The sequence below is a fragment of the Sciurus vulgaris genome (assembly GCF_902686455.1).
Source record: "Sciurus vulgaris genome assembly, chromosome: 6".
In the NCBI taxonomy this organism is placed as follows: domain Eukaryota; kingdom Metazoa; phylum Chordata; class Mammalia; order Rodentia; family Sciuridae; genus Sciurus; species Sciurus vulgaris.
In genome coordinates, this window is record NC_136466.1 from 42,930,084 (window position 1) to 42,954,771 (window position 24,688).

At 37.9% G+C, this 24,688-nt stretch overlaps 1 protein-coding gene and 1 pseudogene across 2 annotated transcripts in view; both read right to left on the reverse strand.

The window, feature by feature from the left end:
• Positions 1–24,688, reverse strand: part of MCC (MCC regulator of WNT signaling pathway) — a 511,343-nt gene that overhangs the window by 437,104 nt on the left and 49,551 nt on the right. The window lies entirely within an intron of this gene.
• Positions 6,271–6,807, reverse strand: LOC306663518 (large ribosomal subunit protein eL21-like; annotated as a pseudogene). The gene has a single exon. The product of its transcript is annotated as a large ribosomal subunit protein eL21-like (transcript).

The window sequence follows — 24,688 nt, forward strand, 5'->3', positions numbered from 1 at the left end:
TAAGGAGTGAAATCAGAGATAAATTTCAGGAGGTGAAAGATCACTTCAATAAAGAGATAGAGATTATGAAAAGAAACCAAGCAGAAATACTCAAAGAAGGAATTAATAATCCAAATTAAAAATTCAATGGAAAGCATCACCAACAGACTAGACCACTTGAAAGATAGAAACCCAGGCAACAAAGAAAAATATATGATATCGAAAATAAAGTTGGCCACACCGAGGAGATGGTAAGAAACCATGAACAGAACTTCCATGAATTATGGGATAACATGAAAAGACCAAATTTAATATTTATGGGATAGAGGAAGGTGCAGAGATACAAACCAAAGGAATTCACAATCTTTTCAATGACATAATATCAGAAAATCTCCCAAACCTAAAGAATGAAGTGACAAAATCAAATACAAGAGGCTTGCAGGACACCAAATGTGCAAAATTGTAACAGACCAACACAAGGCACGTTATAATGAAAATGATTAGCATACAGAATAAGAATAGAATTTTAAAGGTCACAAGGGAAAAGTAAATCAGATTACATAGACAGGAATACCAATTTGGATCTCAGCAGATTTCTCAACTCAGACCCTCTAAGTAGGAGGTCCTGAAAAAACATATACCAAGCCCTGAAAGAAAATGTGTCAACCAAGAATTTTATATCCAGCAAAATTAAGCTTCAGATTTGAAGAGGAAATAAAAACTTTCCATGATAAACAAAAGTTAAAAGAATTTACAGCTAGAAAGCCTGCAGTACAGACATTTTCAGCATAATATTCTATGAGAAGGAAATGAAAATTAAAAAAAAGTGAAAACCAGCAAATGGAGGAACTACACTAAAGGAAAAGACAATCAAGAAGAAACTAAGTCAAATTAAAAACCAGAAATAAACCAAATGAATGTGAATACAAATCATATTTCAATAATAACCCTAAATGCTAATGGCCTAAATTCATCAACAAAAGACATAGACTGGCATATTGGATTAAGAAACAAGACCCAATATGCTGTCTCCAAAAGATCAACTCATAGGCAAAGATATCCATAGACTGAAGGTGAAAGGTTGAGAGAAAACATATCACTCACATGGATCATGCAAATAAGCAGGGGTTTTTATGCTCATATCAGATAAAGTGGACTTCAAGCCAAAATTAGTTAGAAGGGACAAAGAGGATATTTCATATTGCTTAAGGGAACTGTACATCAATAAGACATAACAAGTGGAAATATTTATGCCCCAAACAATGGAGCATCAATGTACATTAAACAAACCCTCCTCAATTTCAAGAATGAAATAGAACACAACACAATAATACTGGATGACTTTAACACACCTCTCTCACTACCAGATAGCTCTTCCAAACAAAAACTAAATAAAGAAACTATAGAACTAAATAATGTAATCAATAATTTATACTTAATGAATTTGCACAAACACACACACACACACACACACACATATTCATCCATTAATGAGCAAATACACTTTCTTCTCAGCAGCACATGGATCTTTATCTAAAATAGACCATTTTAGGTTCCAAAGCAACTCTTAGCAAATACAAAAAAATACAGATAAATACAGATCTGCATTCTGTCAGATCATGATGGAATGAAATTAGAAATCAGTGATAAAGTAAAAAATAGAAGCTACTCCAACACCTGGGGCCTAAATAATGTGCTATGAATGATTAATGAATAGAAGAAATCAGGGATGAAATAAAACAAATATTTAGCAATAAATGAGAACATTGATACAACATATCAAAATCTCTGGGACACCATGAAGGCAGTGCTAAAATGAAGTTCATTGATTTTTTGTTTATTTGAAGGTAGGAAGAACTCTTTCTATGCTTTTCAAATCAAGAAAAATAAACAAATCCAATATTCCTTTGCATTGCAAGATTCAGGGTTCTGAAACATTAGTACCTCTCTTAATCTCCTCTTGTGAGGGGAAATCACATTTAGACGTAAGGCTATTTCCTGTAAGCAGTGCCCTCAATGTAAAAGTTGCAGTGGCCAGGAGTGTAGAAAAAGTCCTGATCCTAAACCAAAAGTCACCAATGTAACTCAAGTGAGCCCAGAGGCTCTGGACTGTGAACAGGTTTAGAAAAACATACAAAAATACCAGGTCTAGAGTTCAAAAGCATGTCACTTTCATACCCTGCTGGCAGGAGAATCACTTACTTTATCTACTGCAGTTTGCAGTATTTGTTGAAATAAAAACCACACATCTTTATTTTGACCTCGCACTTTCATTTCTAACAATCTATCCTATAGATACACTGATGAATGCAAAATGATGAATGAACACAGCTATTCAGCGCAGCAAAAGATTGGAAATCATATAAATATCCACCAATGCAAGTCTGGTAAATAAATTAGGGTCCATTCACACAATGCAATGAATACTAAATAGCCCTTAAAAAGAGTGAGTCAGGTCTCCATATGGCACAATCTCCAAAACAGGTCAAATTTTCAAAAGACAGGTATGGATCAGTGCACATGGCAATGACCATACTTATAAAATAAGCACAGTCTATATGACTGATGTGCAGTATCTCTGGAAGGGCCCCTAAAAAACTGTTACCAGAGACCATGTCTGGAGAGGGGACCATGTTTGAAGGACAAGAATGGGACTGAAATTTATTCTGCAACCTACCTTGGGGGCACATTTCAAATTTTATTTATATACATGTAAAAGGCATTTTTTTTTTTTTTTTTTTTTTTTTTTTAGTGTTGGGGATCAAACCAGAGGCCTCATGCATGCTAGGTAAGCACACTGCCACTGAGCTCCACTGCTATCCCTTGTATAAGAAAAAGAATTTTAAAGCTACATAACCATCTCTATAGTGACTGTCAGAATCCTGGTATCTAAGAGCAGCATTAAAGTAAAAGGAGTCAAGGAGCTTAGCTTTGGCATTCAGTGTCCTGCCAAGAGGAAAACCAGAGACAGTGGATTATCTTACAGGTTATTCCAGGTTATTATCCTGTCAAGAGGTTTTAGTAACTTGCAGTTCACACTTGGCCTTGACAATAGTGTACTTCAATTGTTCAAAACCTGTCAGTTAATCTTCCGCAGGTGATTTGTGTAATAAGGGCATCCGCATATGATATTTAAAGAGGATTTAATGGCCTGATAGTTGGAGACAATTTCAAATCTGTTCACTCTTTAAACATTTTAAAGATAAAATAGTGTTCAAAATCTACCAGGCAAGATGACTGGGGGGAATATAGGAGTCTCTGAAACATGCTGTGGCTTTTACAACAAAAATATTTGTTAATGTTATTTCAAGTATCTAGCATATATTTACATGACTACACTACTTTTTCCTTCTGAGCATCACTTTATGATTCTCAGTGAAGAGCATCCTTTTCCTTCTGATAAGTCAAAAAATCAGGATGCTCTCCAGGCTCCAGTCCTCTTGTAAATAATTATGTCTCAAAAGCTAGACAATTCAAGGGCTAATTACTCCAAACCGATGTATAAATTAAAAGTTCACGGGTTCATGTTAGAAATTACAACTGGGGAAAAAATGTTTCCACTTGTGAAAAGCCTTGCTTCTTGCCTGCACTAATGTGCAATTTGTTCATCCTGAAAAATTACAGTCAAGTTAAACACAAACACTACTTTCTAAGTTAATTACAGACAAATCTTCTTCCTTACAATTTAAATCTTAGAATCCAGCTCCAGGCTGTTTTATTTCCTTTTAGCTGAAGGAAAGAAGTTGCAAGCTTGTCTTTCATGTGGATATTTGATTTTAATAGGAATTCAAGGCAGTCCCAAAACTCATTTATGCCACAGAATGCCAATTTTAGTCCCACTGGAGAGTTTTCTAAAATGACCTCAAATCAGACACATTCTGTTGTAGTATATCAATTCTTGCCTGTGTAATGGAATATAGACCCCTCCAGCTGAAACTCTGTTGTGGTCCTTTGCCCTCATGTCTGAACCAGTAGTAAAAAGATTTCTCTATAATCCTATTTGTAGCCTGCATCTGTACCCACCGGTGAAAGTGTAATTAAACCACATTACCCCCCGCCCTCCACCCAAATCAATCTAAATTTATCGGGTTATTCATTCAGAAAAATGTTTAAGAATAATTTTCACTCATAGAAAAGCAAATAAGAAACACATTAAGAGGAAAGCTTATGTTTCCTCTTACATTACATTACAGTTTTAAACATTACAGTTACAGAAACTTATAAATTCTCTATACAGAATTTAAGCAGCACTGATATCGAACAAAAAGATTCCAAAAAAAAGGCCCAAGTGCAGACAATCTCAGGAAGGTTTGCACGGATCATGAGAAAGCTTTCAAAGAAGGAGCAAGGCCATGCTAAGGGCTGCCTTAAAGTTTCCACACCTCGAGCCTTGCCCAGCTGGTGAAGACAGAAAAAGAACATGTTTGACAATATGTGATGTGCCTGGCAAAGTGTTAGGAGTTTTATAACTGTTGTTTGTCTTATTGAATTCTCAGATCCACCCTGCAAAGTCAGTATTATTTTCCACAAAATTCCATTAACTAATCCAAATCAATAGCAGTAGTATTAAGAATCTATTTCATTTTTCAGTACTGGGGATTGAACCCAGGGCCTTGAACACTCTAGGCAAGTGTTCTACTATCTAGTCACACCCCTAATACCCTGTTTTTCTTTTTTCTTTCTTTCTTTTAAGATGGAGTATTGCTAAGTTGCCCAGGTTAGCCTCAAATTTTCAATCTTCCCACCTCAGTCTCTCAAGCAGCTGGGATTGTAGGCATGCAACACCATACCTTGCTGGAGTTAAGAGTTAACTCAGTTCTGGCTGTCTACTAAAATATATGTTCTTTCATATGGTAATAAAATGAGTAATAAGACATAAATATCAATCGTAGAACAGATAAATAGGTAACTACTTATACACCCAGTGAAAACAGATGCAGACTTGAAATTTAAATATGAAGATTCTGAGAAGCATAAGAAATGCTTAAAATAACTGTTTAAGAGAAAAAGGTAGAATAAACATTGTATCTACAATGATTATAACTCCAGAATAAATGCATATAATTATTATTTATTAGCGCATACTTTGTTCTCAACACTTGACATAATTGCCTTAATAAGCATGCAAAGAGGCTATTATTATCCCCTGTTTGCAGGTAAGGAGACTAAGGATCATACAGGTTAAGTAACTTGTCAGCTGTGCAGCAGTTTAGCCAAGATTTAATGGAAAATCGACCTGCTCACAAAGGACCCACAGGAAATGCCTAACAAATGAAAACAGTTTAAGGAGAGCTGAGTGGTAAGTGAATTATGGCAGAGTGTAGGGTGGAAAGTATTCTTTATACTCAGAGGAAAGATGAATTTCTACCTTTGCCATTTTCTATCTTCCTCAGTCTCTAGGACTTTACCTGCAACACCTGGGGTCATTTTCTACTCAGGATAATACCTGAGGAAGTGCCTGGCACAGTGGTGCAATGCCTGTAATCCCAGCAGTTCCAGAGGCCAAGGCAGGAGGATCTTAAATTCCAGTCCAAGACCCTGTCTCAAAATAAACTAAATGTTTGCTCAGTGGTTGAACATTCCTGGGATCAATCCCCCAGTTCTGCAAAAAGAAAGAAAAGAATCTGAGGAAGCAGTGAGCCCAGTGCCTCCCTTGTGGCAGGCTACACACACATTCAGCAATCTCTGTCCTTTATTACCCCACCACACACCACCTGTCCACTATAAAATGTGAGTGGCAAGTGATCTCACCATTTACCCTCGCTAAATCTTCTCATTTTCAAGATCAGAAATCTGAGGCACACACACTGAGTTGGTGGCTAGTTAGTACTAGAGTTAGGACCTGGAATTTGGGTCTCTTAATTTCTGGTCCTGTGCTCTTTTCCTCATCTCCAAGAGACTGGTTAGAAGATGGGAACAGCCATGTGTGGTGGCACATGCCTGTGATCCAGTAACTTGGGAGTCTGAGCCAGGAGGATCACTGAAGATAAAGCAAGCCTCAGCAACTTAGTGAGGCCCTAAGCAACTAAGCAAGACCCTGTCTCTTAATTTAAAAAAAAAAAAAAAAAAAAAAAAAAAAGGTTGGGGATGGGTCATTGGTTAAGTGCCCCTTGGGTTCAATCCCCAGTACAAAAAAAAAAAAAAAAAAGGAACAGAGGAAATGCTGAGAGAAATTAATATAGTCATAGATAAAGCCAACGAACAACCTCAAGTCCTTTTGAAAGAGATTTACATTTCATGTGCCCTGGGCATATGAAATATAATGCTTACTCTAAACACTTTTTTTTCCACTTTTAAAGTTCACAGTTTTTTATTTTTTTTTACATTTATTATGCCATGAATTCATAGGGAATAGCTTCCAGCAGCTCAGGCTCCTTTCCATATGTTCTCACAAAATGTGCTTCTCTGGGTGGAGCAGGCTGGCGTTTTCAGCTGAATCCAGGTACCTTTTTCTTTGGCTTCCTTCTTTTTTCTGATCATTTTCCTTCACTTGTTTCAGGAAGCTGTCTCGGCTCTTAGAGTGCTTAATATGCTCAATAACACATTAATTCTTTTGGCAAGAATCTTGCCCTTAACTTGCTTATTCACAACAATGCCAACAGCATGCTGGGTAATATTGTAGACTCTCCCAATTTTGCCATGATAACATTTATGGGGCATTTCTTTTTGAACAGTACCCATTCCCTTAATGTCTACAATATCACCTTTCTTGTAGATTCACATATATGTGGCCAAAGGAACAACTCCATGTTTTCTAAAAGGCCTAGAGAACATGTAACGGGTTCCTCTCCCCTTTCCCTTTGTGTTCCTCATTTTGATGAATTAACTGGAAGATGACGGTTCCGGCCCAAAGGCTAAATGCTTTTAATATGAAAGATTAACTGTTTGCTCAAAATAAATGTAGCCTCGATCTAAGACACAGTAAGGCAAACTTTTGACGCAACAAAAAATAAACTTAACAGGTATAGTTTTGCCCTCACTGTACGTAAGGTTTTTCTGAATTCTCTCACTGGGCATACGCATGATACTGTTTTTCCTGTTCTTTTTTTAGTAGAAAAAAGAGGGAGTGATAGGGTACTTTGGAATCAAACACAGATTCTTCTTTTAAACATAAAAAATGCAGTGTATCATATTAACACGGCAAACTTTACAAAAACACTGGTTAATTCTTCTTAAGTCAGTATTTCCAGATTTTACTTGACAGTGAAATTGTCACTGGCTGAGAATGAAACCCAATGCTCCACCGAAATATACCTAGGACTGAGGTTCTCCAGTGTGGTCCCTTATGACCTGGGACCTGGTGAGAAGTGCGAATGTTCAGGCTCAAATCCAGACCTACGGAGTTACAATCCTCTAGAATTCTGATGAAGGTTGAGAATCACTAATGAAAGCAAACCTTGTAGTTAGTTTTATAATGAATATTGGTTGTCTGGGGAGTTCCCTTAGGGAAGTGCTTTCCAACTGCTCTCCAGGATTAAGGGGAGCAAAGGAGACCGCTGAATACCTGTGTACCAGGCTTCAGGACAGACCACTTGCCCCACCCACACCTACTTATCTATTTTACACATAGGTGCAGATGAAGGCTTTATTTGAGTGAAAATTTTCAGTTAAATAAAGGTTTGAAACTCACCATTGGGGATTTTAAAGAGTTCAGGACCTAGGTCAGTATCAGTGCCTGCTAATGAGTAATAATTCAGAGTGTTAGTATTTTCACTGCTCTGACTGCAAAACCTGACAAAACAATTAAAGGAGGTAAAGTTTACTTGAGGACTCACAGTTTCAGAGGTCTCAGTCCACAGATGGTCAACTCCATTGCTCCAGGACATCATGACAGAAGGGTGTGGTGGGGGATAGCAGCATAGGACATGACCACCAGGAAGCAAAGAGAGAGAGAGAGAGAGAGACTTCCCTCACCACAGACAAAATATATACCCAAGGACCCACCTCCTCTAGCCACACCCTATCAGCCTACAGTTACCACCCAGTTAATTCCTATCAGCAAATTAACACACTGATTAGGTTAAGGCTTTCCTAACCCAATCATTTCACCTCTAAGCTTTTATGCATTGTCTCACACATGAACTTTTGGAGGAAAACCTCATATCTAAACCATAATAGTCAGGGAGTCCTTTGGTGGCTTTAAACTGTAATAAAAGTTCATGGAGGCCCCATAGCAAGACATGATGAGATTCCTATTACACACACTTATTTTCTCCTCTATACTTGAGAATTACTTGAAATCATTATAAATTTTTTTAAAAATGTATATTTGTATGTGTCTGGGCTGTGGATATCTAGAAAAGATATTTCTAGATCTGTTCTCTGACCTTTATTCCCAACCTGTTTTAAGATAAATTGGAAGACTTATCACAAAAGCTCCACTCTCAGAGACAATGAAAATACAACATCTAGACTCCATTTTACACTGTTAAATACTTGAGGATTCATTGACATCATTAGGATCATTTCTAACAATTGAGATCTAGCAATTTTAAACAACAGGAATTATGCTCCATTCTTTCATTTCCAATTCCTTCCATATCCATGACATATTTTATAACAGATAGTGAAGGGAAGGATATTTAATTGGTCTCTGTCCCTTCCCCAAAACTTAGACTAGAGGCTCACTCGTGGCAGATCCTTAAGAAATGTCATCTGAATAAGTGAATTTTTAACATATTTTATGGTTCTGTTTGGTGCCATGACATTCCAAATGAAATTTCCTTTCCATTCTATTACTTAAATTTTGTGATAAAATAAAAATATTCACTGTAAAATTTTTGTTTTAACATAAGAAATAATAAAAGTAAAGAAAAATTATCTATAGTCTTACTTCACATTAAAACTTTTATATTTATATGATTATTCCAAGTAAATATCTATGTATTTGATATATGTAGAAGGCTATAGAAAGGTGAGTCAATTTTACTTTTACTAATTATGTTATGCGTCTTCATTTTTTTTTCTCATACCTATATCAACACTTAGTATTCTCTTATTTTAAATTATTTTCCAAATCAATAGGAATGATGCAGATGTGTACAGGACACATCTGCAACATAAACCTAGAAAGATATTACCTTAATAATCATGTCTTTTTGAGCCCCAGGATGAAAGTTCTTCCAAGATTCATCATGGCTGTGGCTTTACAAATGCAGAAACTGTTTTGTGCCTCAGTGAACCTCCCTCGCTGCTCTGGTGCTGAGGGAAATCACAGATCTCTGGGGCAAACAATGGTGAAAACTGTAACAGCATTTCCCTAAATGCAAGCATGGCCACTAGTAGCTGAGTAACCAGCAGCTCTGCTTTATGAAATATGGGGGTTTCCTAAAGTGTGTGAAAAGAGCATTGAAAAGCAATTTATAGAATAAGAAATGGCAGTGGCTGATAGGTCAGTAAAAATCTGTCCAGCCTCTAGTTGTCCAAAAGCATTTGCACTAAAATGAGATACGCATCCTATCTATCATGGGATAGGTGATATATGCACATAGTACAAAATCATTTAAAATGAAAAATATATTTCTGTCTTCTCATGCTGTTTTATCTCCAGGCACTCCATTTTCCTCTCCAAAGTTTTACCCATTTCTTGTAAACTCCTTAAATAGTTGTCTGTATATATATATGCACATATCATGATGTATTATATAAATACATATTATGTATACACATCTATATGTATATACACATGTAAAATACCTTTATGTGTATATATAAAGTTACATGCATATACATGTATGCATATATAATACTATACATTGAAGAAGGTATATGTTCTATACCATGCTTATTCATGTAAAATTGTTCTTGGAAACATTTTCATATCAATACATATTTAACTGCCTTAATTTTTAACCTCCCTAACATTTTCTATTTATTTTTTTCTCTAACATTTTTTTAAATGAAAATTCCAGGTATATAGAGAAGTTGAAATTTCATTCTTTTTAACATTTGCATAGTACTTCATTATGCAGTCATACAATTATTCTACTCTCCCCTACAGACAAATATTTATTTCCCATCATTTTGCCTTAGCAAAACAATCCTGCAATATTATCCTTGTCCATAGGTCATTTGGCACATATAAGACAATACCAGCAGGGTCATTTCCTAAAAGTTCAATTGTGAGGTCAGATGTATGTGTATTTTTAATTTTATAGATATTGCCAAAATCTTTCTAGAGACTGAAGCAATTAACACATATAATAACAATATATGAAAGTGCTTTTCACCCTCACACTCTCACCAGAAGTATTAAAGTATTAGCAAATTTTTAATCTTTGTTAACATGATGGATAAAAACCCAATAACATTAAAATGTCATTCTAAAGTGAAAATAAGAAATAATCTCAGTGTCACTCTGTAAAGATAGGCTTAGGCATTACAGAATTTAGAAGATGCCAACATGCTGCTTTTGTGGTCATTTTTCCCATATTTTTCCCATTTTTGCTTTTGTGGCTACTTTTCAAATAGCGAAGGACAAACTACAGTCTAAAGAACCACTTTTGAATAGATACATTTTAACCTTTCCACAGAGTGGGAGGCCCTAGCCTAACACCACCTTCTCTTCTGCCAACCTTCAGAAAGGTTGTGAAATTGTGAAATTTCTTCACCAATTGAAACTGTGGGCTGGGAAAATGAAAACAGGATTAAAAATATCCATCTCAGCTGGGTATTGTGGCACACTCCTGTAATTCCAGTTGACTCAGGAAGCTGAAGTAAGAGGATTACAAGTCAAGGCCAGTCTCTGCAAATTTAGCAAGACCCTGTCTTAAAAAAAAAAAAAAAAAAAAAAAAAGGACTAAGGATGTAGTTCACTGGTAAAGTGTAAAGTCACCTGGGTTCAATCCTCAGTTCAGAAAAAAAAAAAATCTCTGAAGTATATTGTGAGGATTAAATTAATATCATATGTCAATCCTTTACTCTGGTGCCTGGACACTGGAAAGCAGCTCACTTTGGCATTATCAACAAATCACTATCAGGAAGATGAGCATGAGAATGTAGCCATTTGTCAAGGTTTAAGCAGAAGAGACACAGAAACCACACCTGATTTTACAAACCATAATTCTGGCTGTATACAGTTTTTTAAACAAATATTTCCTGATAAAATGTAGACAAACCCAAATAAAAACCGTGAGTTTGCATGCTGCATCAAGCAGCAGCACCCTATCAAGGAGCTAGGGTACATTACTTCCTCTTTATGCATCACAATTAGTGCAAAAACCGGAGAGGGATGCATATTTGTAAGAGAACTAAACAATTAAGGACATAAGGGTAGATTATGAACAGAAATGAAGTCATTAGAAAAGTTTGGAGGTTCCTCAAAAGCTTATACAGAAGTACCACATGACCTCTCAATTCTACCCTAAGTATGCATCCAAGAGAATCAGCAACATATCAGTTCATAGGTGTGGGACTCCTTTTTGGGGGGTGATAATATTCTGAAATCAGGCACTAGTGATGGCTAAGTAGCACAGTGAGTATTTTTAAGTCCACTGAATTGTACACTTTAAAATGGTGAATTGTTATGTTATAGGAATATATTGCAATTGAAAAATAAAAGAAATGAGCCTGCTGTGCCAAAATTACCCATATTAAGCTCAGGCAAAATGATTTAGGAGAGGGATTTTATGTTGTCCATGGAAGAAAGTAAGCAAATGAGCTGGGGTTGTGGCTTAGTGGTAGAGTGCTTGCCTAGCATGCGTGGGACCCTGGGTTTGATCCTCGGCACCATGTTAAAAAAAATAAAATAAAGGTATTGTGTCCACCTACAATTAAAGCATGTATACATATATTTATACATATATATATATACACACACACACATATATATACTATATATACATATATAAATATATATAACAACATCAGCACCAAAACCAAATTTGATATATAAAAAAATCAAATGAAGCAACATCAGCACCAAAACCAAATTTGATACAAACTAGTAACCATTAAAATAGAAGGAATAAAGAAAGCTGATAGCACCACTTATAAAAATTTCTGATATATGGAGATTAAATCAAACAACTCAAGAAAAACATTTTGACCTTACTCCTTGAGCAATCTTTTAGTCTCTCAGTTGACTTCAGGAATAATAATTCAAGCAGGAATCATCTCTGTGATATAAATTTTAATATATAAACCTGACAGCTCTCCTCTTCTGAAAGACATCACACTAGGGGGTTCCCAGAACTGGAGTTTGAACAAAAACTAAGACCAATATGACAGTAGGTCCAGAGGTGTGACTTACACTGCATACACTCCGCCTGTGACAGGAAGAGGAATTATTCTATTTTAAAATGTAAACCACACGTTAGTCTGTTTTTCCAGAAGTCTATTAAATCAAGCATGTCATTGCCCCTACTAATCTAGACCTTTAACAATGACGATAATTAGCCAACGAGGACAGCAGCACAACTATTTTCCATTTTCTGCTTCCTACGTTGATATTTTTCCCTCCTTAATTACTTTCCAGGGATCTATCAGTCAATTAACTCTTTGAAACCAACAGATTCTAAACACTAAAGTAAAATCTAACAAATTTAAGTCTTCTAAAAACACACAGTGACTTTATAAGTCAGTAATTTGTACCTTGCAAAAAATCTACAACTAGTTGAAATTTTGCAAAGGAATTTAAAATATGATTTTAAGTCTGGGAGTAAAGAGCTATTGCCCAGAGAAAAAGATACCTTTTTAGTTTAATTTCACAATGATGTTAATTGGTCAGAGTAATCATGTTATGAATCAGTCTTTTCTAATTCACACATATTAAGAGGTCCCTCTGCAGTTTGATTATAACTAGGTATCAATAACTTTTTATCATCATCTGTTGGCCATAGAAGCTTTGACTTTCCCAACCTACATTTATGTGGTCCTTTAGCGTATCTGGGTCAGACTCTGTAATATATTGTAGGAAGGACCTAGATTATTTTTCCATGACTGATCTTCATTTCATTTTCCTCATTATTTCTACTTTATACACAGCTAAGTAACTAATGCATTTCCTTGGGCCTAGCAACTGACTCTCCTTTGTCAATTAATTTCTATTTTTATACAGTTCTACACTCCATAAGGCTCTGGGGTCCTTGAAATAGTCATTTTCTCAAGACTGTAGAGGTGATTTGTTTTTTTCCTTACCACTTCCCAAAGCCTCCGAGAAGTACCTCCCACTCCTAAAAATAATGACAGTAGAGATGAGATTGTAAGATTGCTTCATATAAACATTTTCATATGAATTTCTCAGTTTTCAGTGTTTGAAGACCAGAGATACAGAATGTAAATTAGAGAATATATAATGGCAACAATAAAGTTACAGTTACTTTCAGTTGGCGGTAGTTGGTTAATGTTTAACAATGGGCTCTCTGGGGAGAAAAAGTCCTGATTTGGAGCATTTACAATTTCCACAGTGTAAATAATTCTGCCAAGGTTGATTTTAAACTATCACCATCATGTTACTGAATGTGATATTGAGTGAAGAGTCTGGGAAGAGATGTGCACACCCTGATACAGCATTTCCACCACACAGAAATAGGAGACGTAAATAACCCCAAGAGCAGTAGATGATAATAAAATATAGTCCAATAATTGGGAAATGATGAACTTTGAGTATTTGTTACTTTTGTTGTCAATATCATTTGTTGAACAGTAAGGTCCTTTGATTTAAATTGTAAATCATATTAGTTTTTTAAATTGGACAAATAACCCAAATTCATTTTTACCCATAGTTGTATCTAGCAATAGCTCAGCGATGTTCCTGAACATGTAGCGATTGCTTTTTGCAAGCCACTATGACCCAGCACATCTTGGTCCACAAATTATAGGATATATGAAAGACCAACAGTATGTTATGGCATGGTCAGGCTTGGCCCAGCTGGTTACAGAGGGCCTGAGGGACTTGAGGACCTGATTGAGCCTAGCAAGGGTGTGAAAGGATGGAAGAGGCAGACTGAGCTGGAGGAGCTGGCCAAAATCTATATGTCACTGTGGACGTAGGAAACAGTGGGTCTGATACAAAATGACTGGGATGATAGAGATTTCTAGTTAAATGCAGGGGGCTTAATATAGTTGCCATCTTTGTTTCCTTTTACTCCCTCCTGAAACCACCCCAAGAAGATAAGGGAATTTTTAAAAAGGCATAAAATTGTAGCTATTCCTCATTATTCATTACTCTATTTGGTGCTATGTTTTTCCTATATTTGTGCTTTTTGTTGCTAGTTTCACTGTTTAAAGTGATCCCCATGCACAGTGCTTAAGTACAGTCTAGTTTCCTAAGTGTCCTTCAGGGAAAATATGTGATTAGATAAGTTTTGTTCAGCCATGAGGCATAGTGCTGTAGACCTTGAATTCAGTGTTAATGAATCACTAATATACATAAAATAAAGTGTCTTTAGACAGAAATACATATAACACAAGGCTGTGCGTTGATCAGAGATTAATAGGAACCTAACCCTGCACTTTCCTCTAGGAGCAGTGGTTCAGTATTCACTAATTCAGTGTTGGCTGAAACTTTACAGAACATAACGATCACAAAAAATGAGAATCAACTGCATAATGACAAGAAGAACATAAGATTAGAACAACTAAAATTTCAGAAGTTGCAAGTAGATGGATGAGTGGACTCATCTCACCAACTGAGTAACACTGGATCTTGGACAGGCTCAGAAAGAGGAGAGCCAGGGAAAGTCAGATGAAGTCCAAAACAGGAAGATTAAAGGAGTATGTAAGAACCCATTAGATCTGTGTTTCCTATTGTCAACCAAACACAATCAAGTCTTCCCACCCCAGGTAAAAAACTAGAGATTTCTATTCTATAGTGTTTGATCCCAAATTGATTCTGGATGCAAGGCCACCAGTTACAGGATAAGGGTATCATCTTAAAATTAAGTTAAGTGAAAGTTAACATGATAAATGGCAAAACCATTGTCTCCTTTTCTCCCACTTGGCTCTGGTAACTCTAGCTACTAGCTCTACACTATCCAGACAGGACACTGCAGGATGACCCTTTGGGGATACTGCCTGGACCAAAAGAAAATATCTCTGCATATTGGATCAGGTAGGGCAGGATCCCCTAATGAAACAGTTTTCTCAGATCATCCAACAGTGAATCAGACTCAACAAAATGTCCTCCCGTACACACAATGCACATAGGTGCACACACATACACACAACACACAATACACACACACTCTTAATCAGCTTTGCTGCACCTCTTAAATATGAGGAGATAATCGAGGATTACCAGGTATTTGAAGAGGGCACCTTTAAAGAGACAAATACAAACAAAAAAGATATAGGAACTCAGAGGAAACAGAAATAATGCTAGAACATAAGAAAAAATTTTAAAAACTGTCATAAAGATCCATATGGAGTTAAACAATGATATAATTCTCACAGAACAAGGGTGAGAAACTTAAAGAACACTTAGAGTAATAATATCATAAAAGTTAAAAGTATGCTAAGTAAATGTATGGTAGTAAAAAACTAAAAATTTTAACATAAGAATTGAAAAGTAGACAAAATCTCCCAGGAAACAGAGTGAAAAACAAAGAACCAGAAATGTGAAAGAACAAGTAAGTCACTTTATAATATTAAGCATTCCAAATTACAGGAGTTCCACAAAGAATGGCAAAGAAAAGGGGAAGAAACTACCATAGACAGAGTATAAGAAATCTCCTAGAACTGAAGGGTATCAGTTTCCATATGAGAGGTTCCATGAAGGACCCAGCATACCGGCTAAAAATAAAAATAACCCACACCTGTTCTAAGTGAACCCATACAAGAACATTGACGTGAAATTTTAGAACACTGGACAAAAAGAGGAGTCTAAAGAGAAAAAGAGACAACAGAATTGGGAATCACTGCTACCTTTTTGATTTTTGCCATGCTGGAGATCAAATCCAGGGCCTCATACATGCTAGGCAAGTGCTCTACCCCTGAGCTACACCCCAAATCCCTATTGCTACTCTTAATAACAGTATCAGGTGCTAACACTGCTGGAACAATCACTTCAAATTCCCCAGGGAAAATAATCTGTAACCTCAAACTCCATGCCCAAACTATCATTCAAATGAAAGAACAGAATGAAGACATTTCTTAAAGCAATTAGTTATCACACACACTTTTTTAGGAAGCTACAAAGTGGGGGCAGACGTGCAGGGGTTCCACCGGTAGGAGAGAAAGAACGATAGAAACATGGTATATTGAGTTTGGTTACATATAACCTATTCCAAGAAAATGTACCACAACAAGAAAGGGTTCTGTTTTTCTTTTATGTTACTATAAATCTGACTATTGATCTAATAAGAATTATGATTAGGGCTGGGCACAGTGGCCCATGCCTGTAATCCCAGTGACTTGGGAGGTTGAAGCAGGAAGATTGAAAGTTTGAGGTCAACCTCAGCAAATCAGTGAAGCCCTAAGCAACTCAGTAAGAATCTGTCTCAAAATAAAAAATAGAAAGGTTTGGGGATATAGCTCAGTGGTAAAGTACCCATTCAAATATAGAATGATGAGGAGAATGGGTAAAAGGAAAGTAGGTGCATATTTGAGTATTTGAGGTGGGTACCAAATGCACATATTCCTTGGTAGAAAATTAATGCATAGTATCTACAACTGAAAATTTGAAGAAATAGTAATGTGAACAAATTACTATAAATTATAGAGGCAACCATGAAAAGAAACAGCTGTGAAGTATGATCAAATTTACACAGAAAAGAATTGAATGTAGGTGGGGTGGAGAGAAGAGTGCTGTTTTTCATTATGAATTTTGAGCATCTATCTGATTTTTTAAATCATGCATAATAGAGAGAGAGAGAGAGAGAGGAGAGAGAGAGAGAGAGAGAGAGAGAGAGAGAGAGAGAGAGAGAGAGAGAGAGAGGTGTTGAGGTGTTTGGAGGCCAGGGACCTGGTGTCCTGAGAGCTAGTGATACCTGAAGCCCAAGGCAACCAGGCATCATTAAGTGAGTCTATTATCAGAGGGCAGAATTCCAGTCACAGGGCAGAAACTTAAAGAGAATTTTCCTACCTGGAGGGGACAAATTAGAACTAGACAGGCCAGGTCTCAAGGGACTGAGGACTGGTAGGTTTCCAAGACAGCAAGTCAGGTTCAGGAAACAAGGCCACGTGGGGACTTGGGTTGTCTGGCAGCCAACATTGACAGATGCTGCTCACTCTTTACCTTCACCTGAGCTCAGAATCAGGAACAGGCTGAGCTTCACAGATGAGGGCCTCAGGGAAGCAAAACTGGAAACCTAGAGGCTTCGGAGTCAGCAGTGGATACCAGATCTGAGAGTTACCAGTCATTCTCTTTCTTCAAAATGTCTGTTAGTTCCCATCTGGGTGCCATCGATACAACCACGACTTCTAGTCTTTCTAATATTTCAGAAACTCAAAATTCACTTCTCTTTAGCCCAGTGGGAATGTAAAATGAGTTCAACACTCTCCCCTAGGACTACTGTTTGGAATAATTACCTCTCTAGGAACAAAATCCACAAAACATCCTCAAATAAAATTGCCTTTCAGGACTCTGGAGAACTCAAAATGTGTATACTTAATCACATATTGCTGTATCCCATCCTAATTAGCATGTTTCTATCCCTATCATGCAGATAAGAAAACAGGTATATACCTTTTTCAGGTCCAAATGATTTGTAAGGATAATGAATTACAAAATATGTTTATTATCCTCAAAAGTTTGCTAAAAATAATTCTGAATATATCATATAAAGGACATTTGCAAGTAGCTTAAAATCCTTAGCTAATTTAAATTAATTGCCTACTTGGAAAAAGCTATAATAAGTAGTTCATGTCATTTCACTAATATGCAATTAACACAATTAAAAACATTTCCCAAATGCTTATGTGGACCACTGCTGATACAAGCTGCTGCTGTTCTGGAATTGACTGGGAAGTTCCCACTGATTTCTCTACATGGAAGAAACATATTGTTGACATCTTGCAAGAAAATCAAGTTTTTCAACTTAATGGATCAGTACGGGAAAACAGAACTCTGTCTGCCAAGCAGAATATTTTGCTGTGTTTGTATTTCATCAGATCTAAATGTACTAGTTTTTGATATTACATTTAAACTAACATACCCAAGTGGAATTTAATATGGTCTACTTTATTCATTAAAACAAGTGAAGATTGGTATGGAGTCATTTTGAAAGGTAGTTTGGGCTTTCTTATTTAATTAATCCATTACACTTAACCTTCCAGTAATTCACTCTCTACAACCATTATTAACACTCTACAAATATGTTTTGCGTTATTAAATTTAAGAATTTAGTACTCAATAAAACTCTCAGCAGGAATATTGTTATTAAATGAGTTCATTAAACCTAACCATACTAATTAACAGCTAAGTATTGAGGAACATTTATATAGCAGTGGCCCTATCCATCTTCCTTAACCTCTCTGGTAATTCCAGCAAATGAACAGAAACATCTTTAGGAGGAAAAAAAAAAAATCCAGGATGGTTGTAGAAACCACACATACCTCTGGGGAAGTCAGCTCCTTCAAAGTAAATGTCCAGACTTGTCTGAAACTGGCTCCTCATCACATCATCTATCAGTAATTTTCAATGATGTGTATAACTGGATCTGGTTTCTCCCTCCCTTATGCCTGTAATGACATGACTAGAAATATAGTGTATTTTACTTTTAAAATTAATAACTAGTCTTAGCTGGCTACAACCTATCATTTTCAGAGAGTTCCTACCTATCAAATCTTCAGCCTCTAGCACAAAGATGATATTTTAACTACAGGAAAATAAAAAAAGAAAATCCTAAGTAGAGGAATGTCAACAGATTTTGACATGTAATACTCCTTAGCTCTCCCTCTCACTCCCTGCAGTGAAGACTGTGATTCTGCACCAGACTGCAGCAGTGTTCTCTCAGCCGCCAGGAGCACAGACCCCTGAGGCTCATGTCTGAGTTGCTTTCTGGGAACTGCTCTCTGTGTAAGGGAAGCGTCTTGCTCAAAGTTATGCCTCTTTCCCAGGACAGCCCATATCCAATGACTGGCAGATGTGAGGGTACAAAGATCTCTTCCTCTGGCCTCAACTCTTGGCTATGCTGAAGGGTCACCTTTCTAGGACATCCTTCAAGATCAGCTTATAAATATGTCACAGTTCAACTTCTCTGTGTCTCGTCCTGCTTCCTTCTGTGGATCTCAGCAGTGCTCCCCAACAAACCTTGTGAATCTAGATCTCTGTGAGTGTTTCCTGGGACCCTGACTTAAGACATCCTCACTAAAGGAATCTATCTTAAGGAAGGATTTAAGGAAAACTCCATCTATACACATTGACTTTCTGTCAAAAAGGAAGTTAAGGGTGCTGGGGCTGGGGCTCAGTGGTAGAGTGCTTCACTAGCATGCATGAAGCTATGGGTTTGATCCTCAGCACCACATAAAAATAAAATAAAAGGTCTGGTGTCCAGCTACAATTAAAACAAAATATATTTTTTTTTAAAAAAGCAAGTCAATTCCAACTGAAGACAGTTGAACTTTCCAGATTCAGGGTTCAATTCTTCATAGTTCAAAAGATACTAAGTAATTGTAGATCTTCCAATAGAATTGTCTTTGAAGACTGTAAGTACACATCTTAAAATAACAAGATAGGTGTTAGGTTGCTTTGCCTCTTAGTCTAGCTAATAATCTAAACCTATTAAAGTAATTATGCTGCATCTGAATTTATTGTATCTCTAATTGCACTGTATCTAAGTATCCCACTATCCATCACCTCTCTCTTATTGGAGCAACTAGGGAACAAAGACTTTATGTATAATTTTTTTTTTTTTTTTTTTTTTTTTTTTTTGGTACTAGGGATTGAATCCAAGGGCACTTACCACTGAGCTACATCCTAACCCTTCTTAATCTTAATTTTTGAGACAAGGTTGCCAAGGCTGGCTTCAAACTTGTGATCCTCCTGCCTCAACTTCCTGAGTCACTGGGATTAGAGGAATGCACCACCATGCCCAGCTGTATACTTTTTGTATGGGGCCGCTATGGACTTGTGTTCTCCCCATTCATATTCTGAAGCCCTAACTTCCAACATGATGGTACCTGGAGACAAGATCTTAGAGAAGGTAATTAGGGTTTACTGCAATGGGATCCTAATCTGATAGGTCTGTAGTCTTAAAAGAAGAGGAAGAGAAAGTTCTCTGTCACCTCTTCTGCTTCTCCCTTCACTGCCATATGAGGACACTGGGAAAAGTTGGCTGTCTACAAGTCAGGAAGAGAAGCTCTCACCAGAAACTGGATCAGTTACCACTTTGATCTTGGACTTCAGCCACCCACACTGTGAGAAAACACATTTGTGTTGTTTAAACCCCAGAGTCAATGGTAGCCTGAGCTGACTAACACAGGGAGTGAGGAGTGTGCAGTGTAAATAAATTAAACTGCTAGATTATTCCTCATAAGGTGTCACTTATTCTCCTTCTTAGCTCCGCATATCACCTTTTCTCAACCTCTTTTCTTCAACTCTTTTTTCACTTTCTCTCACTCAGTGTTAATTCTCTTAACTCAAGAGGGTCAATGCTGTCATGTGCAACTAGTTAGAAAAAATTTAAGAAATTAATTTAAAAAAGAAAGAGTGGTCGACATACACTCTGGCCTTCACTGGACCAACTGATGTTCTGTTCAGGGTTGCAGAGGCTGCTGGGTGGTGGCCTAGGTCTGCTCAGAGAAATTCTAGGGAGCTTAATAAAGGGACAAGCCCACAGGATTTGGAGATGAAGTGGCTGAGAGCTAAATTAGCAATGCAAAAAAATGAATGAACAAAGAAACCAACACAGAGAATGAACAGAAACATATAAAGGTGATACATCCTGTGGGATAATCCTGTGGGTAGGGAAACACTAAAACCCAACCAAGGTCACATCTGTGCATACTCAGGCCTGAAATGCAATTACAACAGTAATTGTGATTTCCTCAAATGCCAGGAGAGCTCATGTGTGCATGGATGAGGCAGCCATTAGGATGATGCAAAATTTTCCTTTTTCTGGATCCAAGCAACCTTCTGATGAGAGCTTGACTGCCTGTGTCTATTCCCAACTTGAGAGTGAGAGAATGTGTGTGACTCCGTAAATACATGTCTTCTATTCACTTGGCAGTTATTTTTTCAAAACCAAATTGAAAAAAAAAATTGGCAATCTAGGGGTTTATCAGTCTTTTATGAATTTTATTAATGTGAATTAGCTCCACTGAACCAGGTCATTCATCAGAATGATAAAATCTGGTTTCAGACCATGAAGTCCCCATGAAGATATGGCCCCAAATAAAGGTGCCAAATTTAAGATGGGTGCCAGATTTAAGATTCTCTATGCAATAGGGTCTAGCCCTGCTGGGCCAGTGGTATGAGATAATTCAATACTGAGATGATTCTGGCGGCTTACGAAAGATCATCTGCATGCTAGTGAGAGTGGACAGGACAGTAAGCAGGCTACCACCATTGCTCACGATGAGGATTTCAAATGGTCTAGTGGAATTAGGCAGTATGTATGTGACAGGCACTGCAAAGAAAGCATCAACAGGGATTGGTCACCTTGTTTTGTAGGAGGGCATGGAGAAGAAAGTAAGTTTGGGGTCTGGTTGGATGTGGAAAATGGAGTTGAGAGAAGAGGCCGGTACAGAGGTTGGATGGCATGCTGTTTAGAGGTCAGTAGGTGGAGCTGAGCATCAAGCAGTTGTAAATGAGGGGCTTGTGCTCTGGACAGAAGCTGGAATACAGAAATAAGCTTCAGATTTAACGGTGTGGTATAAAATTAAGAAAATGAATGTGAACAGTGAGAGGAGCACACATAGGAGGAAAGGAGAAGGACCATGCCTTGAGGGAAGCTGAAATGTGCATGGTAGGAAGAGACACACTCTAAGAGGGAAAGGAATCAGAAGCAACAGAGAAAAATAAGGGGAACTGAGGAGGCTCAGAAGAGGTAGCTAGGGTCTCAGTGGAGTGGAAAGTGAGTTCATCTGCTGGAAGGATGGAAGGGTGGTGAAAGAGTTGAGGGAAGCTGTCAAGGGCTTATTGTAGCGTTTATAAGACATGAAGAGGAGGCTAACTGAACAGTGGTTAATTTGTAGCATATGGTTGGTATATTAGTTTGTCAGGACTGTTCTAACAGTATCACAAACTGAAGGATTTAAACAACAGAAGTTTATTAGCTTACAGTTCTGGAGGCTAGAAGCTCAAGATTAAGGTGTCAGGCCATGCTCCCTCTGAAGATGTCAAGGAAGGATCTACTCCCAGGTCTTCCTCTTGGGCATCAGTCATATTGATTGGAGGCCCACCCTACTCTCCAGTATGACTTCCTCTTAACTAATTACATCGGCAATCATTCTACCCAAATAAGGTCACATCTTTTTTTTTTTTTTTTGCGGTGCTGGGGATTGAACCCAGGGCCTTGTGCTTGCAAGGCAGGCACTCTACCAACTGAGCTATCTCCCCAGCCCATAAGGTCACATCTTGAGGTATTGAAGGTTAGTAGTTCAACGAATTAATGCAGGGAGATTCAATCCATAAAAGCAGGTGAAGGCCCTTCTGGGACCCTGGAAAGATAGAGGCGGAGGTGCTGTTCAGAGACACCTGAACATGGACTGATTTCTTCCTGCCCATGCAACAGGCCATGAGGCTGTCTATGACCATAAAGGGTATATCTCCCGGCAATATCTTAGTAGTTAACAATGTGGGCCCTGGAGCTGGAGTGCCTGGACTCTTAGTTCATTTCTACCACATTTTTGCTAAGTGACTAAGACAAGTTACCTAAGCTGATTTTTCCTCAATCTATATGCTGGGGATGACAATAAGACTGATTCCACAGTATTATGAGAATTAACCACATTAAAACTCAGCACACCTCACCACCACAAAACCACTGCTGTATCTCTGAACGTGGCCGCTTCCAGCTACCACCTACCGCTACTGCCCCATCTTCAAGCACAGCTGCCTCCATCTTGGGACCCAGGTCAGAGTCTGGAAGCCCAATATCAAGGTGCCTACAGGTTTGCCACTGCTGCTGCCATCTCAGAACATGGTCACCTCTGTCTGGGGACACTGGCCAGGGCCTGGAGGTCCATTATTGAAATGCCTGCGGGTTTGGTGGCACCTGGGGTCTTCCTGCTGGTTGTACTAGTAGCCACCATCCTGCTGCAGGGGTGGGAGAGACCTAGGCTCTTCTCAGCTCCACAAGTCCTGAAGCACAAGGGGACCAACGGGGCTGACTGTAGCAGGTCAGAAGGTACGGTGAGGGTGTGAGGGCATCTTGTTGCCAGTTCATACAGCCAGTAAGCCTAGCACCCACTGGGTTCCTGGGGCTCACTCCAGCTGGCACTCCCTGAGCTCTGGCACCAGCCCAGTTCCCGACTCCCTCCCCAGTCTGGCATCCTCCAATTCCCTGGTCCCACCAGGTCCAGGATCAGTCTGGCATCCAACAGGGCCCTCCAGTTCCCCAATCCCCAGTCTCCCAATCCCTCCTAAGCCACCAAGCTGGCCCAGTGCTCATAGCTACAGGGCTGACTTGCAGCTCTCAGCACCTGGTCCTGATCTGTATAATACAGAACAGCTCTCCCCAACAGGCACACAGGTCCTGGGACTCAGCCCTCAGGCCCACCCAAGAGAGAAGTGCCTGATGTCTTAATAGGAGCTATTTGGATTAAGGCTGTATATTGTTTGCATTGGGTGCTGTTAGTATTGATCTCCCCCTACTAGAAACTTTCAGTCACACTATAAGTCTACAGGGTAGAAACTATACTACTTCAGAGCCACACTGCTAGATGGGAAGACACACAAACAACATGAACAAACAAGGGAACAAATTTCTGCAAACAAACCAAGATGCTCTATTGACAACACAGTAGAAGATATGTCAGAGAAGTTCAGAATGTACACAGTTAAACTGATCCACAAGATAAAGGATGATGTAAGGAGTGAAATCAGAGATAAATTTCAGGAGGTGAAAGATCACTTCAATAAAGAGATAGAGATTATGAAAAGAAACCAAGCAGAAATACTCAAAATGAAGGAATTAATAATCCAAATTAAAAATTCAATGGAAAGCATCACCAACAGACTAGACCACTTGAAAGATAGAAACCCAGGCAACAAAGAAAAATATATGATATCGAAAATAAAGTTGGCCACACCGAGGAGATGGTAAGAAACCATGAACAGAACTTCCATGAATTATGGGATAACATGAAAAGACCAAATTTAATATTTATGGGATAGAGGAAGGTGCAGAGATACAAACCAAAGGAATTCACAATCTTTTCAATGACATAATATCAGAAAATCTCCCAAACCTAAAGAATGAAGTGACAAAATCAAATACAAGAGGCTTGCAGGACACCAAATGTGCAAAATTGTAACAGACCAACACAAGGCACGTTATAATGAAAATGATTAGCATACAGAATAAGAATAGAATTTTAAAGGTCACAAGGGAAAAGTAAATCAGATTACATAGACAGGAATACCAATTTGGATCTCAGCAGATTTCTCAACTCAGACCCTCTAAGTAGGAGGTCCTGAAAAAACATATACCAAGCCCTGAAAGAAAATGGATGTCAACCAAGAATTTTATATCCAGCAAAATTAAGCTTCAGATTTGAAGAGGAAATAAAAACTTTCCATGATAAACAAAAGTTAAAAGAATTTACAGCTAGAAAGCCTGCAGTACAGACATTTTCAGCATAATATTCTATGAGAAGGAAATGA